The sequence below is a fragment of the Phyllobates terribilis genome, unplaced genomic scaffold (genome assembly GCF_046119375.1).
Source record: "Phyllobates terribilis strain yellow unplaced genomic scaffold, ASM4611937v1 Scaffold_5725__1_contigs__length_49586, whole genome shotgun sequence".
Classification (NCBI taxonomy): domain Eukaryota; kingdom Metazoa; phylum Chordata; class Amphibia; order Anura; family Dendrobatidae; genus Phyllobates; species Phyllobates terribilis.
In genome coordinates this window covers 3860-28751 of record NW_027368470.1, presented here as the reverse complement: position 1 = coordinate 28751, position 24892 = coordinate 3860, and the positions used below count along the sequence as shown (strand labels likewise).

Here is a 24892-nt window from a genome sequence, read left to right as displayed (position 1 = left end):
GCACAAATAGCGGAGGCGGTAAACAACTTGCAACATCAGAATTCGGTAAAGCTTCCATCGCAAATTGTCGCAGTTCCGAGGGAGAACGTAAGTGTCATCATGATACGAGGTGGACTGTCACTCGATGAAAAGGTAGAGGAAGAGATGCTGAAAACGGTTCCTGAGCTGACATCTCGACCAAGACAGGAAAGTCGCGACCGAGACTTGGCCCCAGTAGAGTTGTCGCGATCGCGACATGTATGTCTCGACTGAGATGACGGTACCCGAGTTTCCGAAAATTTGATCGACAAGAATCTCGACTGCGACACAATATCTTGACCGTGACTTAGCTCCAGTTCATCCAATCTTGACCGCGACCGTACATCTCGACCGCTACTAAATGCCGATGTCCACGACTACAAGGAGACTTTCAAAACGCTTAGTAAGTGTAAAGTGAATATCCCTCTTCTCGAACTCGTCAAGAATGTCCCTCGCTACGCTAAACATTTGAAAGAACTCTGCACTAAGAAGAGAAGTGAGAAGCTACAAGGAAGGCAGAAAGTCCAAGTCAGCGAAAGAGTTTCGGCGGCCATCCAACGGAAGATAGCTGCCAAGCGCTCAGACCCAGGGATGGTGAGTATCCCGTGCACTATAGGGAAAACAAAAATCGATAAAGCCATGCTAGATCTAGGAGCATCTATTAATGTTTTACCTTACTCGTTGTATAAATCATTAGAATTAAAATCTATGTGTAGGACAGGGATCGTTCTTCACTTAGCTGACGGGTCTACGATTTACCCGAAAGAATTGGTCGAAGATGTGTTGGTTATGGTCGAGGACCTTATATTCCCTGCAGATTTTTATGTACTAGATGATGTTCATGATAAGCAGGCTGTACCTGTCCTACTAGGTAGACCCTTTATGAGGACAACTAAAACAAAACTAGACCTAGATACTGGGGTGCTTACGCTCGAGTTGGACGGGGATTTTGTCAATTTTAATATATATGAGACTACGACAAAATCCCTGGATGATGGCTCGGTATTTAGTATTATGGATGTTATCGAACCCTCCAAACTAGGCTCGCATGTTGTTTTGGGCAGTAGCCCCACCTCACTAACCACACAGGGAAAGAAACCTGCTAAAGTTGTTGTGCAGGGTACGAAAAAGGCGAAAACAAAGCCCAAGGGTAAGTCTAAGTGTGGGGAGAGTAAGGAGCAAAAGAAGCCCAAGCAAAAATGGGTGGTCAAGGAAGAGAATGGTCTAAGGTTCAAACCTTTCCATCCATGGTTCAAGAAGATGCTGTTAGATGATGCGATCCGGAAGGGATCGAAAAACGAGGATTAAGTCATACTACGTCGTGCCGCGACGTTAACTAAGGCGCTGATCGGGAGGCAACCCGAGGGAGTATACTAACGTTTTCTTCCATTATCTTGTTTTTGTTTCATTTATTTTATAGGAAGAACCGCGGAGATAGCAGGTAGGAAGCCATTGGAGTAATCAAACCCCCACAAATCACCCAAACTCAACAGTGTCGCGATCGCGACCAAGGCGTCACGACCGAGATTTCGTCCCAGTAAAGATGTTGCGATCGCGACCCAGATATCACGACCGAGATACGGTCTGGCTGAGAGCTCAATTCGGACGACGCCGAGGAGTGATTGTGGTACCTTCTCCCTCTTCCCTTTTTATGATGTCCTCTTTTGCTGCATTGAGGACAATGCACTATTCAAGTGTGGGGAGAGGAGTTGACGTACCGAGGAGTTTTATGGTGTTGTTTTTGGTTTTCTCTTGCTATTCCGCTGACTTTCTTTATGTTTTAGAGTCTTTGCTGAACTGTTCTAGTTGTTTTTCGATCGAGTCTGTACCGAATTTTATATTGCTTGAACTTTTGCATCGTTTTATTTGAAAAGAAAAGAAAAATCAGAAAAATCCATGGAGAGTAAAAAAGGAATGGATCGAAAAGGGGGGCTCCAACAAAAATAAAAATCAGAAAAAAATAAAAAATAAAAAGAATAAAAACTAGGCAAGTAAGAATTGAATAAAAAGGAAAAGGTTGGTGCCTCAAAATAAAAATAGAAAAGAAAGAAAAAGTTCTACCACTTAGAATTTTGGTGAAAACCCGAAATGGCGCCGGATTTACTTTGTTTTGTGATTGATTATATTGATTGCATATCTATTGGCGCCAGAGACATAAGAAGGGAGTTGAAGGATGTATCGGGTTCTAGGATTCACCAAGGAGGGATAAGGAGTTAGTTTTGGCCTTTTATCTCTTTGTTTATGAGCTTATTGTTATCCACACCTTGCATGCCTACCATTCAACTAGTTCATTAGTTTTGCTACATATTATTGGCGGTTGTGTTAGATTCTAGGATTAGATTTCTATTTCTTGGAGTTTGATGCATATTGTTGTGGTTGTACTATGCAGATTTTTGAATTAGGATTGGTGGTTGTGATTTGTGGATTCATCATATTATCTAGTGGTTTAGGACATTACTTGAAGAGGAGGAATAAGAAGTGTATAAGCGAGTGGGAGACTCGATTCTATCTTTATTATGTTATATTTATGTACTCTTGCCCTTAGAGGAGATTAGGAATTCCACATGTGCTTAAACGCACACCACTTGGTTCGATTTTACTATTGTATTGGAGTGGTGACATATGAAGTGGAGAAATAAGGAGGGTTTTGGGTAGGAAATCTTGGAGACATAAGGAGATAGATCAGAGTTAGTTAGTGCTCGATACACTTGGAGTTTGAAGTACAGTCGCTAGCAAGCTTTCTCTACACTTACTGTAGACCTTTGTGCTTTTTAGGAGGAGCGAGTTTTATTTTGCTTACTCGAGGACGAGCAAGGTTTAAGTGTGGGGAGGTTTGATAAGAGCTTATTATATGGTGTTAACTAGCGACTATTAGCTTATGATTAGTGGTGTTTAGGTGCTTATTGAGTGGTATTCCCGGGATCCGGTATGGTGCTCATTTATGGATTTGCGGGATACTCATAAGCGTTATTTTATGGTTTGATCATGAAGATCCCGGTTGTACTCTCTTTTAGTGCATTTGGGATGGAGCTAGAGAGAAGGATACCACGCATATACCCATGGAGAAGCCGAGAGGCGAAGCCAAGCTGCCTCGAAGCTTATAGAAGACCGAAGACCGGTTCGAGAGAAGACAACACGACCGAGAGGAGTTGTCACGATTGAGATCCAGCCTTAGAGAAGATGTCTCAACCGAGACTATATGTCGCGATCGAGACTTAGCCTCAGTAGACATGTCTCGACCGAGACCATCCTGTCACGATCGCGACTCATGCCGACCCTGAGAACTGGAGCCAGATCGTGATCGCGACCCACATGTCTCGATCGCGACCACGGACACGGACCGACCCAAATTGAAGATATTAGTCCGATATTCTGATTTCTTTTTCCCTATTTTATTATTTCTTTTGATTTATTTTATTTCCTTTTCAATAGGAACTATATATACCCTTAGATATTAGGTTAGATTAGACCTTTGTCCAATTTCACAACTTCATCCTTAGAAATTCAGCAGCCAAGAAGAAAGCTCCCACCTTTGTGCCACTTTCACCTTCATTCCTGGTTAGTTTCATCCATAATTATGTATTTCTTTCAATTGGCTATGTCTGGCTAAGATCTTACTAGTTCACTCTTAGGTTGAAGCCATTATTCTAGGATTTATGTTGTGAGAATTCTTATGTTATTGTTCTAAGTTGAATTCAGAATTGTTTTATGATCTCTTGTGCTTTATTGTCTATTGATTGATCTTGATTTGATTTAGGTGTACAACTAGGTTGATTATTATTCATTCATATTGCTAGGATTGATAATTCGATTTGAAAAGTCTTGTCTTTTAGGTAGCAATCAGAATTTCCATAGACTATTTGTGAGTGCTTATTTTGTACAAATTATAAACCTGTGTCGAGTATCGGCGATTTGCCAATGGTATTGCATGAGCCTACTTATCTTTGATCTTTATGCTGTTGCGCTTTTGAACCTTAGGATTTTTTTGGTTATTGCTTACAACAAGGGCTTCTAGGACTATTTGGACTAGTTTCAATTTACGAACAAAGAGTAGGACAACTAGATTAGATAATTAAGAATATAGGATTAATAGAATTCGATGATCAACTTTCCATAAGAATAATGCACTGATGCTAAAAGAGTGAGCTTCTCATCGTAATAGTTTACAAATCCAACATTTACCGTTTTATTATTGTTACTTTAGATTACAACATTCAAAGCCCCCCTAGTTACTACTAGGTAACACGAAAGAAATAGACTATCGTCGTGGATCTCTTGGGATTCGACTCTGACTTACCACTTTACTAGTGGATTGTTTAGTTGGATTATCTTTGATAGGAACAACGACCGTTTTACGCCTGTCAGTAATCATAGAAACCTAGGTGAGGTTGGACTTAGCTCAGCATGAAAGTGGATGTTATCCCGATGTAGTTCTAGTTTCTAAGTGCCTATTAGTCTATGCTTGATTAACTTTGCACGACAGTGATTGTTAGTTATAGTTTAGATAAGTCTACTATTGTCTGAAAGGAATTAGTAGATATGTTTGATTGCTTACCGTCAAACAAGTCCATGCTATTATTTGATAAACGTATCTTGTAATCTACCAAGGAGTTGTTGTGGTGATCCTTGATCCTAGATATTTCTCATTCACATATCCTTCCAAAAGTTGTGTTTTCTTATTTTCGTAGCATAATCATCAAATTCTCTTATCACGACTTAGCTTACCAGTTTAGTTACAAAAGATACTACTTTGTACTCGTGGGAACGATACTTAAAAAACTACAGTTGATCCTGTGATACTCCTAATTTCGGTAAGTCTTAAGATAGAATGTAAAATAGTTATAATATTTATTTATATAAACTATTAGTATTTCAGTTTTATTAACTATAATCATTAGAGGTAATTTGGTTTTTGGGCCAGATTAATTATTGGGCCAATATACTAGTCCACGTAAAACCTTTTTACCCAACATCCTTATATATACACTCACACTACAAGAAACCCTAAACTTAACCACCTTCAATTCTTGCCTTCTCATCTTTGTCTTCTCAACTTCTACTTGTTTCTCATCTTCTTCTTGTTCGCACATCAAATTGTTCGTTCCGGATCTGTGTTTCATCTGCGACCTCTCAATACAATCGTCATAACTTGGAACTCGATTATCCTATCAATCTGAAATTTTTACTGCATAAAATAGACTCGTGGATCGGAATCCTCGAATTGGAATCAGCGCATTTGGAGTTCTGAGCAAGGAGAACTGAATTTTACAAGACATGTGATTGTTCAAGAAGCTGAATTTTCCATCCCAAGCGGAGGTTAGACTTGGGTATTTACCAGTGGGTTTGCTTAATTATATTAGTAATCAGTACCTTTGATATTTTTAAGCCTATGCGTAAGCAAGTTGTTGCATATATGATTTAGGTACTTGATTTGGTTCTGGAGTATTAACGTGAAACTCAGTTTAGGTCCTCGAGAACTTCAGGCAAGTTTCTTCGCCTTGCTCTGTTGCCAAATTAAGTTTGGTATTTCGTTTAGTGTTCGAAAAGCTTACCTATTTTCTAAAGTGTGCTAGTATAAGTATTTTTTTATGCAGATGGGGGAACATTTTATGTACGCGTTCCCATTATTAACTTGTGGTGGAGCATAGGTATACAAAAGCGCTCCAAGGGGAACATTGATTTGAGCGTTCCCATATTATTATTTTTGAATCTAAGTGGGGCATAGGTTTGCAGAAGCGTCCCAAGGGGAACATTTTTACTTAGCGTTCCCAACCGGTATTTTCCAGGAGCGGAATTTACCCCTCTTAGGTTGCGGCTTAAGAGGTAGAAGTGGTACCATCTTCTTTTTGGCAGTTAGTCTATATTGTGTTTGGGTGTACTAATGAAGCAAGTTAGGCCGAGTGATTCGAGCGATGCTATTTTATACTTATGATCTTTTCGCACTATTGGTTGCTTCGAGTATTTTCATATATGCTTTATTTGAGCTAATTGATGGGATATCATGCTTAGTTAATGTCTTTCTGACCTAGTGACTGACCTGTTGTGGTTGGCTCTGTCTTTGACATCCAGGTACTACTGCTGCACAAACACAGGAGCAACATGAAGAGATCGGAGGTGAATGACGTTGATTAGGCAGCTCCTTGGATTTCCTTTGTTTTTGTTGTTTCCTTTTGTCCCAAAAACATTAGGGGCCTTGTAGAGCGTTTGTGTCAACCTATGTATGATTTCTTTTGGGTATATATATATGTGTGTGTATTTTAATTGATCAATTTTTTACCTTTCGAGCCTTACGAATTCCGGGTGGAATTCGTGGCGATGTGACACCTCGTGTTAGGGTGTTACATAAGTTGGTATCAGAGCCTAGGTTTGTTGGGTTGGGTCCAGGATTAGCAACGTCGGTTGCCGATCTCTCATGGTGCTTGTGCAGGTAAATATGTTGCTTATTAGTTATTCATAGATCATTATTAGTATTAGTTACAAAATTGTAAGCTTTGAGATGACGCCTCTAGTAAGGACTCATGTCCAGGTAACAAGAGGTAGAGGATTTAGTTTGCAACTTCGTGTAGTTGAGATGGTGCATTTAAGAAGTCAAATTTCACTTCAGCTTATTCGGGGGAGTCCTCTATACCTTGGAGGAATGACCGTACAGGAGTGCCCCATCAGCCTGAGTTTGTAACCAGGGGTAGAAGTTGTTTTAATCGCAGAAGCCCAGACCATTTGAGAAATGAATGCCCTAGGCCTTTTGCGAAGTGCTTTAGTTGTGGGTGAGATGGCCATATTGCTTTCTTTTGTAGCCAGAAGAATGCTACTCAGTCTCATTTTTCAACTCAAACTCCGAGAAGCATTGTTCATCAGTCTAGGTAGGGTTCATCACAGATGCCCCAGAAAACGTCAAGACCAGATAGAGTGGAGGCAGGATAGTGAGGCTGCTACTTCTAACACAAGATCTATTCCGCATAGAGATTTTCAATGAGGAGGACCGAAAAGCCCAATGCTCCCACTACTACAAGAAGACTTGGCCTTAGTTGCAATTATGATTACCCCTTTTTTTGTTGTGGGTATGCCTGAAAGGAGTAAGGTAGTAAAGAATCGAGAACTTAGGAACTGCCCGGTTCGCTTAGGTGATTAGGATTGGGAGTGTGATTTTCTTGTTATGGCCTTAAACCATGATGACATCATTCTTGGCATGGACTGGTTGGTAAGACACCAAGCAGTGATGGATCTTAAGGGTCACACCATTACAGTTACTGCTAGCGACAGATCGAAGCATGTATTCATAGGTCGCCAACTCGGTGAGTCCAAGAACTTGATCAATGCAATGGAAGCAATGAATTGAATCAAGGTGTATCAGATATTGGTGTTATGTCTTGCGTGAGAAAAACCTGGAGCCAAAGATAGTTGATATTCCTATAGTGCAGGAATTTGTCGATGTATTTCCAGAGGAGTTGCTTGGATTGCCACCATGTTGAGAGGTTGATTTTTATATTGATCTGGAACTTGGTACAACAACAATTTTTAGAGCTCCATATAGGATGGAACCCATAGAAATGAAGGAGTTGAAGAAGCAACTAGAGGAATGATCTGAGAAAGGGTATATCCGGCGGAGCACCTGTCTTGTTTGTCAGGAAGAAGGAGTGATCTATGCGCCTATGCATTGACTACAGAGAGTTGAACAAGGTTACAGTAAAGAACAAGTATCCCCTTCAAGAATTGATGACTTGTTAGATCATTTGCATGGTGCCTCTGTCTTCTCTAAGATTGACTTGAGGTCTGGTGATGCAGGAGCATCCCTATCAACAACTCCTCAAAGGGCAATCACAAGAGCCATGGCTAAGAGGACCAAAGATCAAGTTAGGCAAGCCATTTTAGCTCTCAATATGGACCAGGAGATGAAGCCCATTGCCTCTACTCTTTTGACATGTCAAAGAGGTATCTCTCCTATACAAATTCCATGAAGAACACTTGGTCATTTCTGGACCAAGTCAAGCTACAAAGAGCCAACTTTAGGACATACCCGGATAGACCTCTAGCCGGCTATGTCACTTTCAAGTGCATTTTGCACAAGCTTCTTTATGTTTTTTATGAAACATTTCTTAGGGTATTTTGGTCTTAATTAAGTGAAATTTATGAGGTTCAAAGGGCCGGCTCTCACTTGGTATAAAAGCCAAGAGATAGCTCATTATTCCGGGCCTTTGAATTGATTAAAAACACACAAGTTGTAAGTTGAGCATAGACTCCTTTCTATCATTTGAGGGCCACCTTGGTTTGTTGGTTGAACAACTGAAAACAACCATTATCTCTTGCCCAATTATATCTTGTTTGTGTGATTGTTATTGTATGAACTTGATTAGGGAAACTCATGGTGCTCTAGGTGGTATATCCCCTAGTTGTGTTGTGTTATAGCTTGTTTGTTTCTTGTTGGCTTGCATTGTGTTGAGGTTAAGTCCAAGGTGCTTGCAAGAGTGAATAAGAATCACTCAAGAACTTATCCCCCTTGTTCTCATTTCACTTCTATCTCTATTTTGCATCCAAGCTTGTTTCCAAGCTAGGATAACATCTAGAACACTTGTTCTTGATGTTTGAAAGGTTTGAACTCTAGATCCGAGCCTTGTAGGGATTTCCCTACATCAAGTGGTATCAGAGCTCAGTGAGTTCATCCTTTGTTCACCTTAGAAAACCCAAAACCAAGTGCCTTGCAAGTTCTTGCAAGAACACTTGACAAAAACATTGTGAAAACCCACAAAAGCTAGCCTTTTCTTTACCTTGTTTCTTTGGTCTAACCAAGATGAATGCTTGAACTTTTTGCAGGACTAAACCCAAGGTTGAAGGTGAGGAAGTTGCCTAAGGAATTCCCTAAGTTTGGCTTCGGAAGTTCCAAGGAAAACCTACCCTTCACCCAAATCTGTGTCTTGTTCCGGGAACCAGCGCCGAGCAAGATACCAAAAGCCAGACCTTTTTAGCCCTACTAAACGCAGCCATCTTCAAGAACAATCTGAACCAAGTGTAAAGTACAGGTCTTGATCTTTCTACAGCAACAAAAATCACCCAAATCCACCGAGTAGATCGTTCTGACCAAGGCAAAGAAAATCACTCCAGAGGCAGAAAACCGGGTGCTTGATTCACGCACAAAAGTGGTCAAGAACCCAACTTTGGAGCTTCACCCCTCAATCCAAACACAACCAAACGAAGAACACTCATGTGCCCCATGAAGAACAACATTTGATCTGTGGAGGGAAACAAAAATCAGACCAAGGGCACGAGTAGATTGTCCAAAACACTAAAGCCAAAACCTTTCCCAAAGCGGTAAAGTGTCACTTCTCCTTTCCAAAAGTGTTGACCTAGCATTTTCCCCAGGCATTGCAGCCTCATTGAGCCGTGCCTTTTTGGATTTGACCTGAGCCCTCTACCTAGAAAAACCTCCACTACAAGGCTCAAGAAAAGTCACATCCATTGCAGCCCATTGACCTCTTGAAAAACACACCCAAAGTTGCTTGACAACACACTTTTGTACCCGGTAACGTGCTAGCTTGCCTATTCAACATTAAACCTTGTACCTTTTGTTGTGTACTCCAAGTGCAACATTTGGAACGTGACCAAGTGGTCATAATACTCAGAGAAGACGGAGAGAAGGGATTGCCAAGTGCCCTTCACAACTTAAGCCATACCCCACCTTTTAGCCTTAAGAGAAGTAGTACACCTAAGGTGGTTTACTTAACTTCTTTTCTTTTCCTAAACACAATCCTCAGCCTTTTCCAAGGAACTTTTGAAGGCAATTACAAGGGGACTCCAAGGGCTTCTTGTTCACCTCAGACTAAGGTAATAGCCCTTCGCCCCTCTTGAGCTAAACACACTAAAACAATTCTGTTTTGCCTAAGTACCTAAAACTGCATGCTATAACTCTTGTTTCTTTGGCATCATTAAGTGTACTTAATCTAGCTTCACTCAAATCATTTCACACTTATAAGGTACTATATTGAGCAGAGATTGTGAGATTATCTTTGAGTGTGAGGGAAGACACAAATCAAACACAAGTTATTACTCTAACTTAACATCTTTGCTTGTTGTTTGTGTGACAATGTCTAGCTCACCCCATCATTCTCAACAAGAGGAGGTGAACCCTTTTATCAACTCAGAGCAAAGTATCACCAACCCTCAACCAGACCTAGCCTCACTCATAAGGACCCTTACTGACACCATAGCTAGAAATCACCAAGAGCTCTCTAGTAGAATGGCAACATTGGAGTCAAAACATAAATCACCAAGGAGTTCTCCTAGGATCTTAAGGAACCAATATGAACCAGGCGAACCCTCTCATGCACACTCCCATGCTCCTATTCCTAGACAAGATGTGAGGATAGGCTCCATCTCACCCATAAACAGACCCGAGCCTATTAGGATACCAACTAGGGAACATGTTTCACCCCAAGCAAGACCATCACCTATGCAATACCAAAGGGAGTTTCCTAACTTTGATTCTCCTAATGTGAATAGATAAAGTGATGATTTTGTTGATGAGTTTCAGGATGATAGGTACATGAGATTTGGAGGAAGAGGGAGTAGAGGAAGGAGGGTAAGGTTCCAAAGGAATGAGCACCCTTATGGGTATGTTCCTAGGGAACTTAGACATGAGCAACCCTTTGAGCAAGCCCCTAGACATGCCCCATTACACCATCTAGGACCAGCTCCAAGGCAACCAAGACATGATCAAGGGTTTGAGCAAGTACCTAGGCCAAGAGAAGAGGATGGCATTGGCAAGATAAAGGTGAAGATTCCACCATTTGAGGGCAAGTGTGATCCGGACACCTACATGTCATGGGAAAGAAAGATGGACCAAATCTGGTCATGCCACAACTTCAATGAAGAAAAGAAGGTACAACTTGCTATCCTTGAATTCCAAGATTATGCTATGTTGTGGTGGGATAACTTGGTCCAAGGGAGAAGAGAAAGACAAGAGCCTCCCATCCAGAATTGGGATGACATGAAGAGGGTCATGAGAGAAAGATTTGTACCTGAGCACCATGCAAGGGAGCTAAGGCACAAGTTAGAGACCTTGAAGCAAGGAAATCAGAGTGTGGAGGAGGTATATAATGCAATGCATATGGCCATGATCAAGGCCAACATCAGAGAAGACCCAATGGCCACCAATGCAAGGTTTCTAAGGGTGTTGAACCCTTCCATCTCCAATGAGGTAGATATGTATCCTTATGAAACTAGTGAGCAATTATTTCATAATGCTATCAAGGTTGAAAGGAAGATGAAGGCTAGGATGGTGCAAACAACAAGGCCAACTTCTAGACCAATGGGATCAAGCACCCCATGGGCTACCAAGCCAAGCACCACCCATACTCAAGCACCCAAGGAAACCTATCCACAAAGGGATCCACCTAAGCCCCAAGGCCAGGCCATGGGCAATTCAGGGAGTACTTCTAAACCCCCTAATGTGACTAATACCCCTTACCTAGGTCTAGTAGTTTAGAGTGCTTCAAATGCAAGGGGCAAGGCCATTTCATGAGAGATTGTCCTAACAAGAGAGTTATGTTCATTAATGCTATGGGACAATATGAATCCGAAAGTGAGCATGAAGATAATGAACCTAGTAATGACCTAGATGTGGACTTAAGGGAAGAACCAGAGGAGATAGGTTATGAACATGGTGAAGTGCTAGTTTGTAGGAGAGTTCTAAGTGTCCAAACTGAATTGGTTGAAGATAATCAAAGGGAGAACATTTTCCATAGTAGATGCATGATCAAAGACAAGGTTTGTGATGTGATTATTGATGGAGGAAGTTGTTGCAATATAGCTAGTAGTGAATTGATAGAAAAGCTAGACTTTCCATCCATATTACATCCTAGACCTTACAAACTACATTGGATGAATGATAGTGGAGAACTCAAGGTTCACAAGCAATGTAATGTGACCTTTAAGATAGGCTCATATGTGGCCACTATTCTTTGTGATGTCTTACCCATGCAGGCTTGTCATCTACTCTTAGGGAGACCATGGCAATATGACAATAAAGTTACACATGATGGCTTTTCTAACAAGTACTCCTTCATGGTTAATGGTAAGTTGGTTACTTTGAAACCTATGACACCAATTCAGATTGTAGAAGCAGCTGAGGCTAAGAGAGCCAAGGAAAGGGACAAGATGGTAGCACAAGAGAGGCCTAAGACCAAGGACAAGTCCCTGGTTTTGCACAACTCCAAGTCCCAAGGACAATACTCCATGCTAGTGATCAAGGAAGTTCAAAGGGATGAATTTCTTCCCAAGGATGATATACTAAGGAGCTTAGTCAAGCATCCCACCTTCACATCAGAAGCACCCAGCCACACATTTTCTAATACCATCCAAAAGGTGCTAGATGAGTTCCATGAGTTGTTTCCACAAGAGCTACCCATTGGACTTCCACCACTAAGAGGGACCATGCTTAGAGCCTTGCTTGAGACTAGCCTTAAAGCAAGGGAAGACATTGTGCCACGTGTTGAGTTTGCCTACAATAGGGCCACAACACTCAAGCACCAAGGTAAGTCCTTTTATGTGTGTGTATGGTACACCTTCTAACCCCCTTTGATCTTATTCCTTTGCCTAGCAAAGAGAAGTGTGACTATAGTGCAGGGAACCAGGTTAAACTCATCAAGGAGCTACATGAAAGGACCAAAGAGAGGCTGGAGAGCTTACCCACAAGTGTAGCTGAGGCAAAGAACAAGCATAGGAGGAAGGTCAGACTCAAGGAAGAAGCTAGGGAAGGGGAAGAACAAGAAGAGGCTCCAATCATCAATACTGAAGATGGCCTGAGGTCAGGCCCTTCAAAAGAAGGAGGGAATGATGCAGGAGCATCCCTATCAACAACTCCACAAAGGGCAATCACAAGAGCCATGGCTAAGAGGACCAAAGATCAAGTTAGGCAAGCCATTTTAGCTCTCAATATGGACCAGGAGATGAAGCCCATTTCCTCTACTCTTTTGACATGTCAAAGAGGTATCTCTCCTATACAAATTCCATGAAGAACACTTGGTCATTTCTGGACCAAGTCAAGCTACAAAGAGCCAACTTTAGGACATACCCGGATAGACCTCTAGCCGGCTATGTCACTTTCAAGTGCATTTTGCACAAGCTTCTTTATGTTTTTTATGAAACATTTCTTAGGGTATTTTGGTCTTAATTAAGTGAACTTTATGAGGTTCAAAGGGCCGGTTCTCACTTGGTATAAAAGCCAAGAGATAGCTCATTATTCCGGGCCTTTGAATTGATTAAAAACACACAAGTTGTAAGTTGAGCATAGACTCCTTTCTATCATTTGAGGGCCACCTTGGTTTGTTGGTTGAACAACTGAAAACAACCATTATCTCTTGCCCAATTATATCTTGTTTGTGTGATTGTTATTGTATGAACTTGATTAGGGAAACTCATGGTGCTCTAGGTGGTATATCCCCTAGTTGTGTTGTGTTATAGCTTGTTTGTTTCTTGTTGGCTTGCATTGTGTTGAGGTTAAGTCCAAGGTGCTTGCAAGAGTGAATAAGAATCACTCAAGAACTTATCCCCCTTGTTCTCATTTCACTTCTATCTCTATTTTGCATCCAAGCTTGTTTCCAAGCTAGGATAACATCTAGAACACTGTTCTTGATGTTTGAAAGGTTTGAACTCTAGATCCGAGCCTTGTAGGGATTTCCCTACATCATCTGGGTATCATCAGTTAAGGATTAAGGATGAAGATGTTCCTAAGATTGCTTTTCGTACGAGGTATGGACATTAAGAGGTTATGATAATGCCTTTTGGTTTGACTAATGCGCCTGCTGTTTTCATGGAGCTGATAACCAGGTGTTCATAGAGTATTTGGATTAGGTCATCGTTGTCTTTATTGGTGATGTTTTGATATACTCCCGAAGTCAGGAGGAACACGCTGAACATTTAAGGCTTTATAATGGGTCAACTTTGATTGCACCAATTGTATGCTAAATTGTCCAAGTGTGATTTCTGGATGTCAGAAGTTACCTTTCTTGGTCATGTCATCTCAGATGAGGGTGTCAAGGTTGATACTCAGATGATTGAAGCGGTCTCTACATTGCAGCCTCTGAAGAATGTTAAAGAGGTTAGGAGCTTTCTTGGTTTGCAGGATAGCTTAATGGAAGGGTTCTCCCGTATTGCCCAACCACTAACTAACCTTTTACATAAGACCATGAAGTTTGAGTGGGATGACTATTGTATGAGGAGTTTTGAGGAGCTTAAGAAAAGACATACAATTGCACCAATTTTGACCTTACCTCAGGGTACCGACGGGTTTGTGATATATAGTGATGCTTCAAGACAGGCTTTGGGATGTGTACTAATGCAAAATGAGCATGTCATTGCATATGCTTCTTGTTAGTTGAAGTCAATGAGACTAAATATCCAACACACGTCCTAGAATTGGCAGCTATTGTGTTTGCATTGAAGATCAGGCATCTCTATATTTATGTGTAACTTGCTAAATTTACACTGATCATAAGAGTTTGAAGTACATCTTTACCGAGAAAGAATTGAATATGAGGCAGTGAAGAGTGTTAGAGTTGATTAAGGACTATGACTTGGAGATTTTGTATCATCCAGGAAAGGCTAATATATTGGCAGATGGTTTAAGTAGAAAATCAGTATGGGAGAAGATTCTCTCTCAGTTGACTGTATAGCCGGCCTTGCAACAAGACTTGATTAGATATGCTATCGAGGTTTGGCTCCCGAGTATGCATGGACAGCTAAGCATGCTAGAAATTCAGTCTTTGTTATTCAGATCTATCTAGAAAGGGAAAGATAAAGATCAATTGCTAGCTCGAATCCGAAGTGAGGTACTCCAAGGTAAGGTACCAGGGTTCCTAGTGCATGAGCACGGAGTGGTGAGACTAAGGAACTGTCTATTTGTCTCGGCTAATGAGCCTTAAGAAAGACCATAATGGTGGAAGCTCATTTAAACCTTTATTCTGTGCATCTAGGCACGAGTAAGATGTAAAAGGACCTTAAATAACTCTATTGGTGGACCAACATGAAGAATAATGTTGTAGAGTTTTTTTTAGTGTTTGACTTGTCAGCATGTCAAGATTTAGCACCAAAGACATGCAGGAATGCTTCAGCCACTTCCATTTCCGGAGTGGAAATGAGAAGTCATTTCCATGGACTTTGTTATAGGACTACCCAAGACCAAGAAGGGCGTGGATGCCATTTGGGTAATTGTTGACATGATAACAAAGTCATCTCATTTTCTTGGTATTCAAGAGACTTGGGGTCCGTAGAAGCTATCGGAGATTTTTATTAGAGAGGTTGTAAGACTTCATGGTGCCCCAAAGACAATTGTGTCTGATCATGATGGTCGTTTTGTTTCGAGGTTCTGGAAAGTGATCCATGTAGTGCTTGGAACCGAACTATGTTTTAGCACAGCCTACCACCCACAGATCAATTGCTAGTCAGAGAGGACAATTCAGACACTTGAGGATATATTACGAGCTTGTGCACTTGACTGAAATCAGATTGGGAAACTCAATTGCCATTAGTGGAGTTTGCCACAATAGTTGGCATACATCTATCCGGATGGCACCGAATGAAGCATTGTATGGTCGTTGTTATTCACTAATTTGTTGGGATGATCGAATTGATTCCATTGGACTGAGCCTCACATGCTTTAAGAGACAAAGCAAAAGATCAAGGTGATTCGAGAGAGATTATTGACTCTACAAAGCCGTCAAAAGTCGTATGCTGATAAACGACGAAGCCTCTTAGAGTTTGAAGTTAGTGATCATGCTATCCTTAAGGTGTCACCAACTCGAGGAGTCTTCCGATTTGGGAAGAAAGGGAAGTTGAGCCCGAGATATATAGGTACGTTGAGATCTTAGAGAGAGAGTCGGTGAGCATGCCTACCGATTGCCCTTAACTCCAAACTTGAGTAAAGTGCATAATGTTTTTCAAGTATCCTAGTTGTGGAAGTATGTTGCTGATATTAATCATATAATAAGTTATGATGAGATTGAGATTGCTAAAAATGTCATGTATGAAGAGTATCCAGTGGCGGTCCTAGAGCATCGATCAGGGTAGTTGGGGACAAAGTGAACCCTTTAGTAAAAGTTCAATGGTCCCTCCATGGAGTCGAGGAGGCTACATGGGGACTGAGAAGAGTATGTGTGAACGTTATCCTGAGTTATTTTCATATAGTTTCGAGGACGAAACTACTTTTGAGGGGGGGAATATGTGATACTCCTAATTTCGGTAAGTTTTAAGATAGAATGTATAATAGTTATAATATTTATTTATATACTATTAGTATTTCAGTTTTATTAACTATAATCATTAGAGGTAATTTGATTTTTGGGCCAGATTAATTATTGGGCCAATATACTAGTCCACGTAAAACCTTGTTACCCAACATCCTTATATATACACTCACACTACAAGAAACCCTAAACTTAACCACCTTCAATTCTTGCCTTCTCATCTTTGTCTTCTCAACTTCTTCTTGTTTCTCATCTTCTTCTTGTCCGCACATCAAATTGTTCGTTCCGGATCTGTGTTCCATCTGCGACCTCTCAATTCAATCGTCATAACATGGAACTCGATTATTCTATCAATCTGAAATTTTTACTGCATAAAATAGACTCGTGGATAGGCATCTCGAATTGGAATCGGCGCATTTGGAGTTCTGATAAGGGAGAACTGAATTTTACAAGACAGGTGATTGTTCATGAAACTGAATTTTCCATCCCAAGCGGAGGTTAAACTTGGGTATTTACCAGTGGGTTTGCTTAATTATATTAGTAATCAGTACCTTTGATATTTTAAGCCTATGCGTAAGCAAGTTGTTGCATATATGATTTAGGTACTTGATTTGGTTCTGGAGTATTAACGTGAAAACTCAGTTTAGGTCCATTAGAACTTCAGGCAAGTTTCTCCGACTTGCTCTGTTGCCAAATTAAGTTTGGTATTTCGTTTAGTGTTCGAAAAGCTTACCTATTTTCTAAAGTGTGCTAGTATAAGTATTTTTTTATGCATGTGGGGGAACATTTTATGTACGCGTTCCCATTATTAACTTGTGGTGGAGCATAGGTATACAAAAGCGCTCCAAGGGAAACATTGATTTGAGCGTTCCCACTATTATTATTTTTGAATCTAAGTGGGGCATAGGTTTGCAGAAGCGTCACAAGGGGAACATTTTTACTTAGCGTTCCCAACCGGTATTTTCCACGAGCGGAATTTACCCCTCTTAGATTGCGGCTTAAGAGGTAGAAGTGGTACCATCTTCTTTTGGCAGTTAGTCTATATTGTGTTTGGTTGTACTAATGAAGCAAGTTAGGCCGAGTGATTCGAGTGATGTTATTTTATACTTATGATCTTTTCGCACTATTGGTTGCTTCGAGTAGTTTCATATATGCTTTATTTGAGCTAATTGATGGGATATCATGCTTAGTTAATGTCTTTCTGACCTTGTGACTGACCTGTTGTGGCTAGCTCTGTCTTTGACATCCAGGTACTACTGTTGCACAAACACAGGAGCAACATGAAGAGATCAGAGGTGAATGACGTTGATTAGGCAGCTCCTTGGGTTTCCTTTGTTTTTGTTGTTTCCTTTTGTCCCAAAAACAATAGGGTCCTTGTAGAGCGTTTGTGCAACCTATGTATGATTTCTTTTGGGTATATATATGTGTGTGTGAATTTTAATTGATCCATTATTTACCTTTCGAACCTTACGAATTCCGGGTGGAATTTGTGGCGATGTGACACCTCGTGTGGGGTGTTACAGATCCCATATGGTTGTGGGTAGGTTTAGCCCTATCATATTCCTCGGATATAAAACTAAACCGGTGTATTTTCTCTCACTTATCCGGGGTATCTGGTGAATTGAATATCCGGGGTATATTTCCTAAAGTTAAATACACCTTCGCCATATAATCCGAGGTATATGGAATATACACCGTAGTATATTCTTGTCATTTAATTCGAGGTAAACCGAAATAGTCCAGGTATATTCTTGTCATATAGTCCGAGGTCCATCTCATACACCTTTGCCATATAATCCGAGGTATATTCTTTATACACCATGAATTTTTGTTTTGTGGGAATGATATACACCATAGTTGTAAATCTGTTATAGCTTTTGCTTGATAATGTGTTTTTCTTTTTGTGGTCGCAGAATATACATCACAATGACTTACTTAAGTCAAATAATCAAAACATAATATTTAGTTTTCATAAAACCATAACACTTGTTTGAAACAAAAAAATGAGTACATCCATGATTAAAGAAAAATAAATATTATTGGTCCACTACTTAACTAAACAAGCAATTTTAATAAGCAAAAACAGGCATGCTAATAGTCTTAGATTTGTAGAAGGAGAAAAAAACTAGTCCATGTGATCGATTGTTTTGTTCTTGTCGTTTTTCCAAGATGCATATCAAATTACCTGCAAAAGAGTCGAAGCAAGTATTCGATCACAAAAAATTAAAACATCATATATAACTTATAAATTTATATATTACCGTATGTTGATCAAATAAATGAAACTTACAAGTCAATTAATTGATCAACATCCATTTCTTGTCATTAAGATAGTGATTTATGGCAGTCTGATCTGTTTTAGTTCAGTAGGATTAAATGCCAACTTCTTTGGCAGTCTGAAGCCATGTTCCTAGCAGAAAATTATCATCCGATTCAAGTAGTACATCAATATCCTTGATGAGTTGGATAAAGGTCTCGCTATGGAGTTTCATAGCTTTTTCATATAGACCCTAATTTGCATGCTTTGAGAGTGTTGTCTGGTCAGATCAACCAAGTCATATCTACCATCATATTAAGAGAAAAAGATAGTAATAAACTGACTTACCTATAGGTGAGGCTACCTTGAAGATTTGTTCCAGACATGAGCTCAAAAGCAACAGGGTTGTGTTCTATTCCTTCCAAGCACATACCAATACCAACCTAAAATCCAACATGATGAGCAGTTTCTTCTATCAGTGGCATCAAGAAATATGTAGATTTATGCACAAATGGATGTCCACGCAAATAAAATATACCATAGTTGAATTTTCATTGGTTCTGGCATCAATAGGTCCTGAAGAAACAGAATCCAGCGTCCCATACACTTTAGTATTCCCACCAAAGTTATGCAACATGCAACTGAAAATTTAGAGTAAATAATATAAGTTTCATGCTAATTTTGTTCAACAATAGAACATGAGCAATTGATTAATTACAAGACATAAGGGGTGCCATAAAATTGAGAAGAATTTTTCCATACGGGTTTGACATCAGCAAAGAGATCAAGAACTATCATCTTCCAAAAGGTACAAAATGAAGAAGTGCCTGCATAAGATTAACAGAGTGTTTATTTATAGCTCAAACAATTTCCAAGTAAATGAATTTTGATTGAAGACAAATACATACTTCCATCTGTTGCTGCTTCCAGGACTTAAGAGTCTGTATAGAAGAGCCAACCCTGTAAAATTTAATTCAACTTGCACTCAAGTTGCAAATCACCAGTTACAATAGGCTAATGAAATACTGTTTGTAAAGGATCATACTTGCATTAGCCAAACTGCGTCTTTATCAACCTTAGACATTGCTTTATATACTGAAGCTCCGAGCAATGATAATATGTTGGGTTGCTAGTAGGTGGGGTATTCTCATTGAACGTATCACTGTAAAACAAAAGACCCAAATGAGGACAACAAAAATGACAGTTGTTAGTAAAGTTCAAATCAACAACTGATATCAGAGGTGAAAATATTTTAGCACGATTACTAGCTGTATACGTTTGTCACGTCTCCATATTCTGTTTGATTCAGAAAACAGAAGGAAAATGTGGACATGTTAATAGGATCATAGAAGGGATAAAAAATAGATAACATTTGATCATTCGAGAGATCTCACCTTCGATTTGTCTCTTTATAAAAGCCTCTCCAATTTGAACAAAAAGAGGATCAGAAGGATCTTGAAGCTACGTACAACACCACCTTGGGTCCTTATCAACAGTATTCCTACCAATATTACAAGAAAATACTTAATTGCTCTTTCTTTCATTATAATAAGAAATGCATAAAATCTGACAGATATACCAGTCCCCGAGCCTGGTAATATTTGATGAAGGGAAGATTTTTGTCAGGGTAGATGGAACATTTCTAGAGAACAAAGGCAACACTGGAAAATGATAGTAATATTTAAGATTTATTGCAATGAAACGTCACTTAATAAAGTTAATTTTTAACATTAAGGCTTACAATAAAGTCATTTATTATTATGACAAAAAGATACCTGGAGTCATGCCTAGCTCCAACATCCTAGATAATATTATCTTTGCAAGTCCAGTTGTTGATCCAACCAATTATGCGATAATGGTCCGCCCCATCTAGTGCAAGAAGAATATATGAAGGTAAGCACAATTTTTTCAGCCTCTTGATAGCCATAGTCAACATAAAAAATTTGAAACGAAGATAATTATATTTACCCATGAAGATTTCCCATGCGAGCCCAAGCAAGAAAAGCAGGTCCTCCAAAGAAATTATTCAAGTCTTCCTTACTAATATTGAAATCCTATCATTAAAATATGATTGAATTAAGCAGATGCTTTACTACCTTTTGTGCATCCTTAGAACTTACTCACCATAAAAACTTTCTGCCAAATGGATTCATGACCAGTAAATGCTAAGGGTAGATTAATTCCTTGAAGTGCCATCCAATCTATCTCCTTCTCCCATCTCTCCCAATCCCACCACACATATGAATCTAACAATACAAAAATGGTGTCAATCATATATGGAAAGAAAGGGTTAACAAAAATGAGAGTTAGCAGGCACACCTTAATATGCAGTATACCTGTACTTCCTGTCAACGGAAATACAAGAGAGGGACAAAAATTATATACTCCACTACTTAATCCTGCTAATTAACTACTAATTAATTATAGAACAACTCATGCAAGAATACATTAATCAAGTGCTTCATAGACAGACACGACTTCTATAAAGAGTGATTACAACTTGAAAACAGGAGTATCCAAGACTTCATGTGCACTTTGGTTGCTTGTAATTAACTTCACAGTTTCGAGTATCCAAGTGAAATATTTTGTATAGCGTGATCGAATAATTATGACTTCAAAAGACTAAATACAAATTATTTAACCTCATAATGAGCTATACATGATAAGGAGTCCTCAGTTATCAATTGTTTAAAGACAATGAATGGAAGTTCAAAATTGAAAACATAAGTCTGAGAACGAGCAGAGCATACTCAATGTAGATCATCAACATTCATGAAATAAAGATCAGAATGTAGTTTAATTGTCAGTTACATAGAGCATTACTGCTTTGTCTATGTCAAGGCTTGAACTGTGTACCATTAGATCACAATATAATAATGCAGGATATTCATATTCCTTGCTAACCCCTGTACAGTGTTGTACGAATTGACACGTTCATCACAACTCAATCTGTTGAAACAGACAACTAATAACAAGATACTATATCTTCAACCTATATTTACTTGCTTTCTGGTTGACCTTTTCATTTACTTTTGTCTTTAATGTCAATATATGCAGATCTTTTGAGATTACAATATCCATAATTATAATAGCAACTTGGCTAATTTCACCAACTCAGATATAATTAGGTCCTCAAATATCAATACTTAAACTTAAATCCCAGTTCTACCCTACCATTCTAAGTTCTATGAATTTGCATAGAATTTCTTTGTAATTAAATTAACATCATGCAAATCAGATTTCCTGTGTTTGTAGCCTTTTCCTGTCATAGTCCTTGCACAAATTTTGTTTCTGTTTAACACTCTGAATCAACAAAAACAGACAACTCTATCAAAACTTTAAAAAACCAGGAGTCTCCATATGTATTATTTTGCAGTTCAAAGCCACTAGAAGAAAAGACATATCGAAGGAACCAGACATACATTACAGATATGTAAAATAGGATCTGGAACCAGACAGAAATTACATATATGGTTGAGATTTTTTTTACCAAACCCTTGTGTCCCTATTGTAAGGTCAATATGTATCTGGTGAAAAATTATTTCCTTTAATTACAAGCCACCGACTAATTTACACTCCACAATATGTTTGAAAGGGGATACAACTGTAAGAGATCAACTAAAATCCATGTATCAAGAAATACAAACAAGGGTCCAACAAATATGTAATCTTCAAACCGAAAATACGAAGACGCCATTAGAGCTATGATTTATTCACCAAGTTGCTAAGTTTCTTGTTGTAATCAATGAATAATAAAAACAGAGCTACTAATCACTAATCACATTGTTTTTTCAGTTTTCCTAACCTATGTCCTAGGTTAAGACTCCCTTAATATCAAACAATAGTCCATTAACCAGTAAACTGAGTTTACTCAAACATCAGTTTCTTTCTTCAAAAAGTGTTACCGAGACTATCTTATGTGAATGTGTGAGGAGGAATATTGATGGAAGAAGATGATAAGCCAGACTGTAGCATTGTATGCTAGAATAATAAAAATCTTATCACATTCACTGACATACTATACCTGAAGTCACACAACAACACAACTTAAGATGTCACTGAACGCATAAAATAATGGTTTAAACTTCATATCACAAGAAACTAGAACACCAGTACAAAGCTCAAATAACTGCAAGAGTCAAGATTCTCGATATGCTCATAGAAGGAAGGAATTGAAGTAATAATTTGATGCTTAGATAGGAATTTCTAGGTTAATCAAACAAATTACTGACCTGAACTCTTTGTATCGATCGAAGGAATCAAGAGCCCAATCACGATTTTTATCAGCTGCCATCACATAGAAAGAAATCAAACAAGCCACAAATTCACAAACCCTTATCCCAAGCGCTTCCATCCTCACCGTATCTCTCCTCGATCTATGTGGAGCTGATAACGACGCCGACACCTTTCTCTTCCTCGCACCTCCCTCTCGTTCTCAGCCACCTTCTCTTTTTTTGTCCTGCTTGACGTCGGCAATGGGAAAGACGTACTTCCTCAGGATAGGCACCGACGCCTTTCTCTTCCTCGACCTATGTGGAGCTGATAACGACGCCAACGCCTTTCTCTTCCTCGCACCTCCCTCTCGTTCTCGGCCACCTCCTCTCTTTTTCTCTTCCTCAAAGGGGATGAAGAAGGGATGAATAAGGGAGCGCCAAATTTGTTTTAATCAAAAAGAAGCATGCCGAATTTGTTTTAATTAAAAGGGAAGCGGGATATTGAAAATAGAAGTCGCAAGTGAGCATATGCCATGAATTAATCATTTATATCTTTATATCTCGTGATAATGAACATGATGTATTAGATTGGTTTTAAAGAAAGTCCAGCTTTATATTTTGTGTAATACACGTCTGTGATATTTGATTTCCTATATGCCACATACTATTTCCACGTATGGTGTATATAATATGTGGTTAATTTCCCATCTTTATATCTCGTGTAATACACGCCCGATATATTTTTTATGGGGTATTTGACTCTTTTTATAGTAGTGTAATTACTATAATTTTTTGATGTCTAAATATTATAAAACCCGACCACTTTAATAATTAACTTGTCATATATATTTTAAACTCTGACAAATCGTTTTTATATTATGTCAATATTCAATAACACATTCATCAAGAGTAAGTACTAAACTATAACATCTTATGCCATGACAATATATACATTCATGATTATTTAAATTCTAGCAATCTTATGAATGTTCATATCTTGCAATTGACGGGTTTCGTTTAGCCGCATCAAGTAATATTTATACCTCACTAACACCTCTACAAGTAAAGTGGAAAGAAAGGGTCGATTCCTCAAAGAGTCTAGTGATCAATGCTTGTGAATCTAATCTAATTAACTTGTAAGTAACAAAGAAGGGGGAAAAGTAATTAATACTAACTAACTAACTAAACTAGGAAAGAAAATATGAGAAAACACTTCATTCACCAGGTATTTACACTACGGATTTATTGATTTGATCATTTACTTCTTAATTCTATTCGGGTTCATTCTCTAAATTATATATTATAGTTGTCCTAATCCTTGTTCCTGTGTAGCTAATTAGTCGAACTAGTCATAATAGCCCTTACCTAAATACAACCCTGAAACTATCAAAGGTTAATCCCTAGGCAACAATGAGTTCAAGAATAAGTAGGAACATGCAGTGCCACTTGGCTGCTAACACATCATCATTCTCCACACAATCACAAGTTCAACTAGCCCAGACAATTGTTTGCTACCCTATGGCAAGACTCTCCAACTCGGACAAGTTAGACTTAGCAGTATGAAATAGATCTAAACAACATAGGTAGCTAATCTAGATAGATAAATCACATTCAGTAATAAATATGTACAAGATAATGAAACAACTCAAATAATATATATTATTACAACCAAGGAAGAAGTCTACAAACCAATAATCCACAGGCTTCTGCCTGGAGAACAAAGCTAAGGAGACTACTCGCTCATCATTCTACGTAAACTCTAAACTATGAAATTAATGAATGACAACTAATGATAGAAGAAGGCAAAATTCTCATCTATTTATAAAAGAACATAACCCTAGGAACAATCACTAAAAGGCCCAGCCCGAAACTCTATCTAAAACTTGGTAAAAGGCCCAATAAATCCCGCAACAAAGAGGTGGAGGTAAACAGAACCCTACAGGGGTGTGGTCGTGCTAATGTTGGCGCGGTTGCGCCACCTTGCACAACCTTGACGCGGTCGCGCTACCTAAGGCGCCGTCGCGCCACTGTGCAAAAAGCTTGGATGCGTCCCTTCGTGCATGTCTTCGTCCTTCGCCTTCTTGTATCTTCTCCTCGGTCTTCTCCCGAGTGCTCGTAATCGTCGTGTTTAATCACTTAACTTCGTGAGGTCTGAACTACGGTAATATGCT

At 39.1% G+C, this 24892-nt stretch overlaps 1 pseudogene; it reads right to left on the bottom strand.

Moving 5' to 3' along the window:
- Positions 1–18738: 18738 nt before the first annotated feature.
- Positions 18739–22204, bottom strand: LOC141250451 (uncharacterized; annotated as a pseudogene).
- Between the last annotated feature and the right edge of the window lie 2688 nt (positions 22205–24892).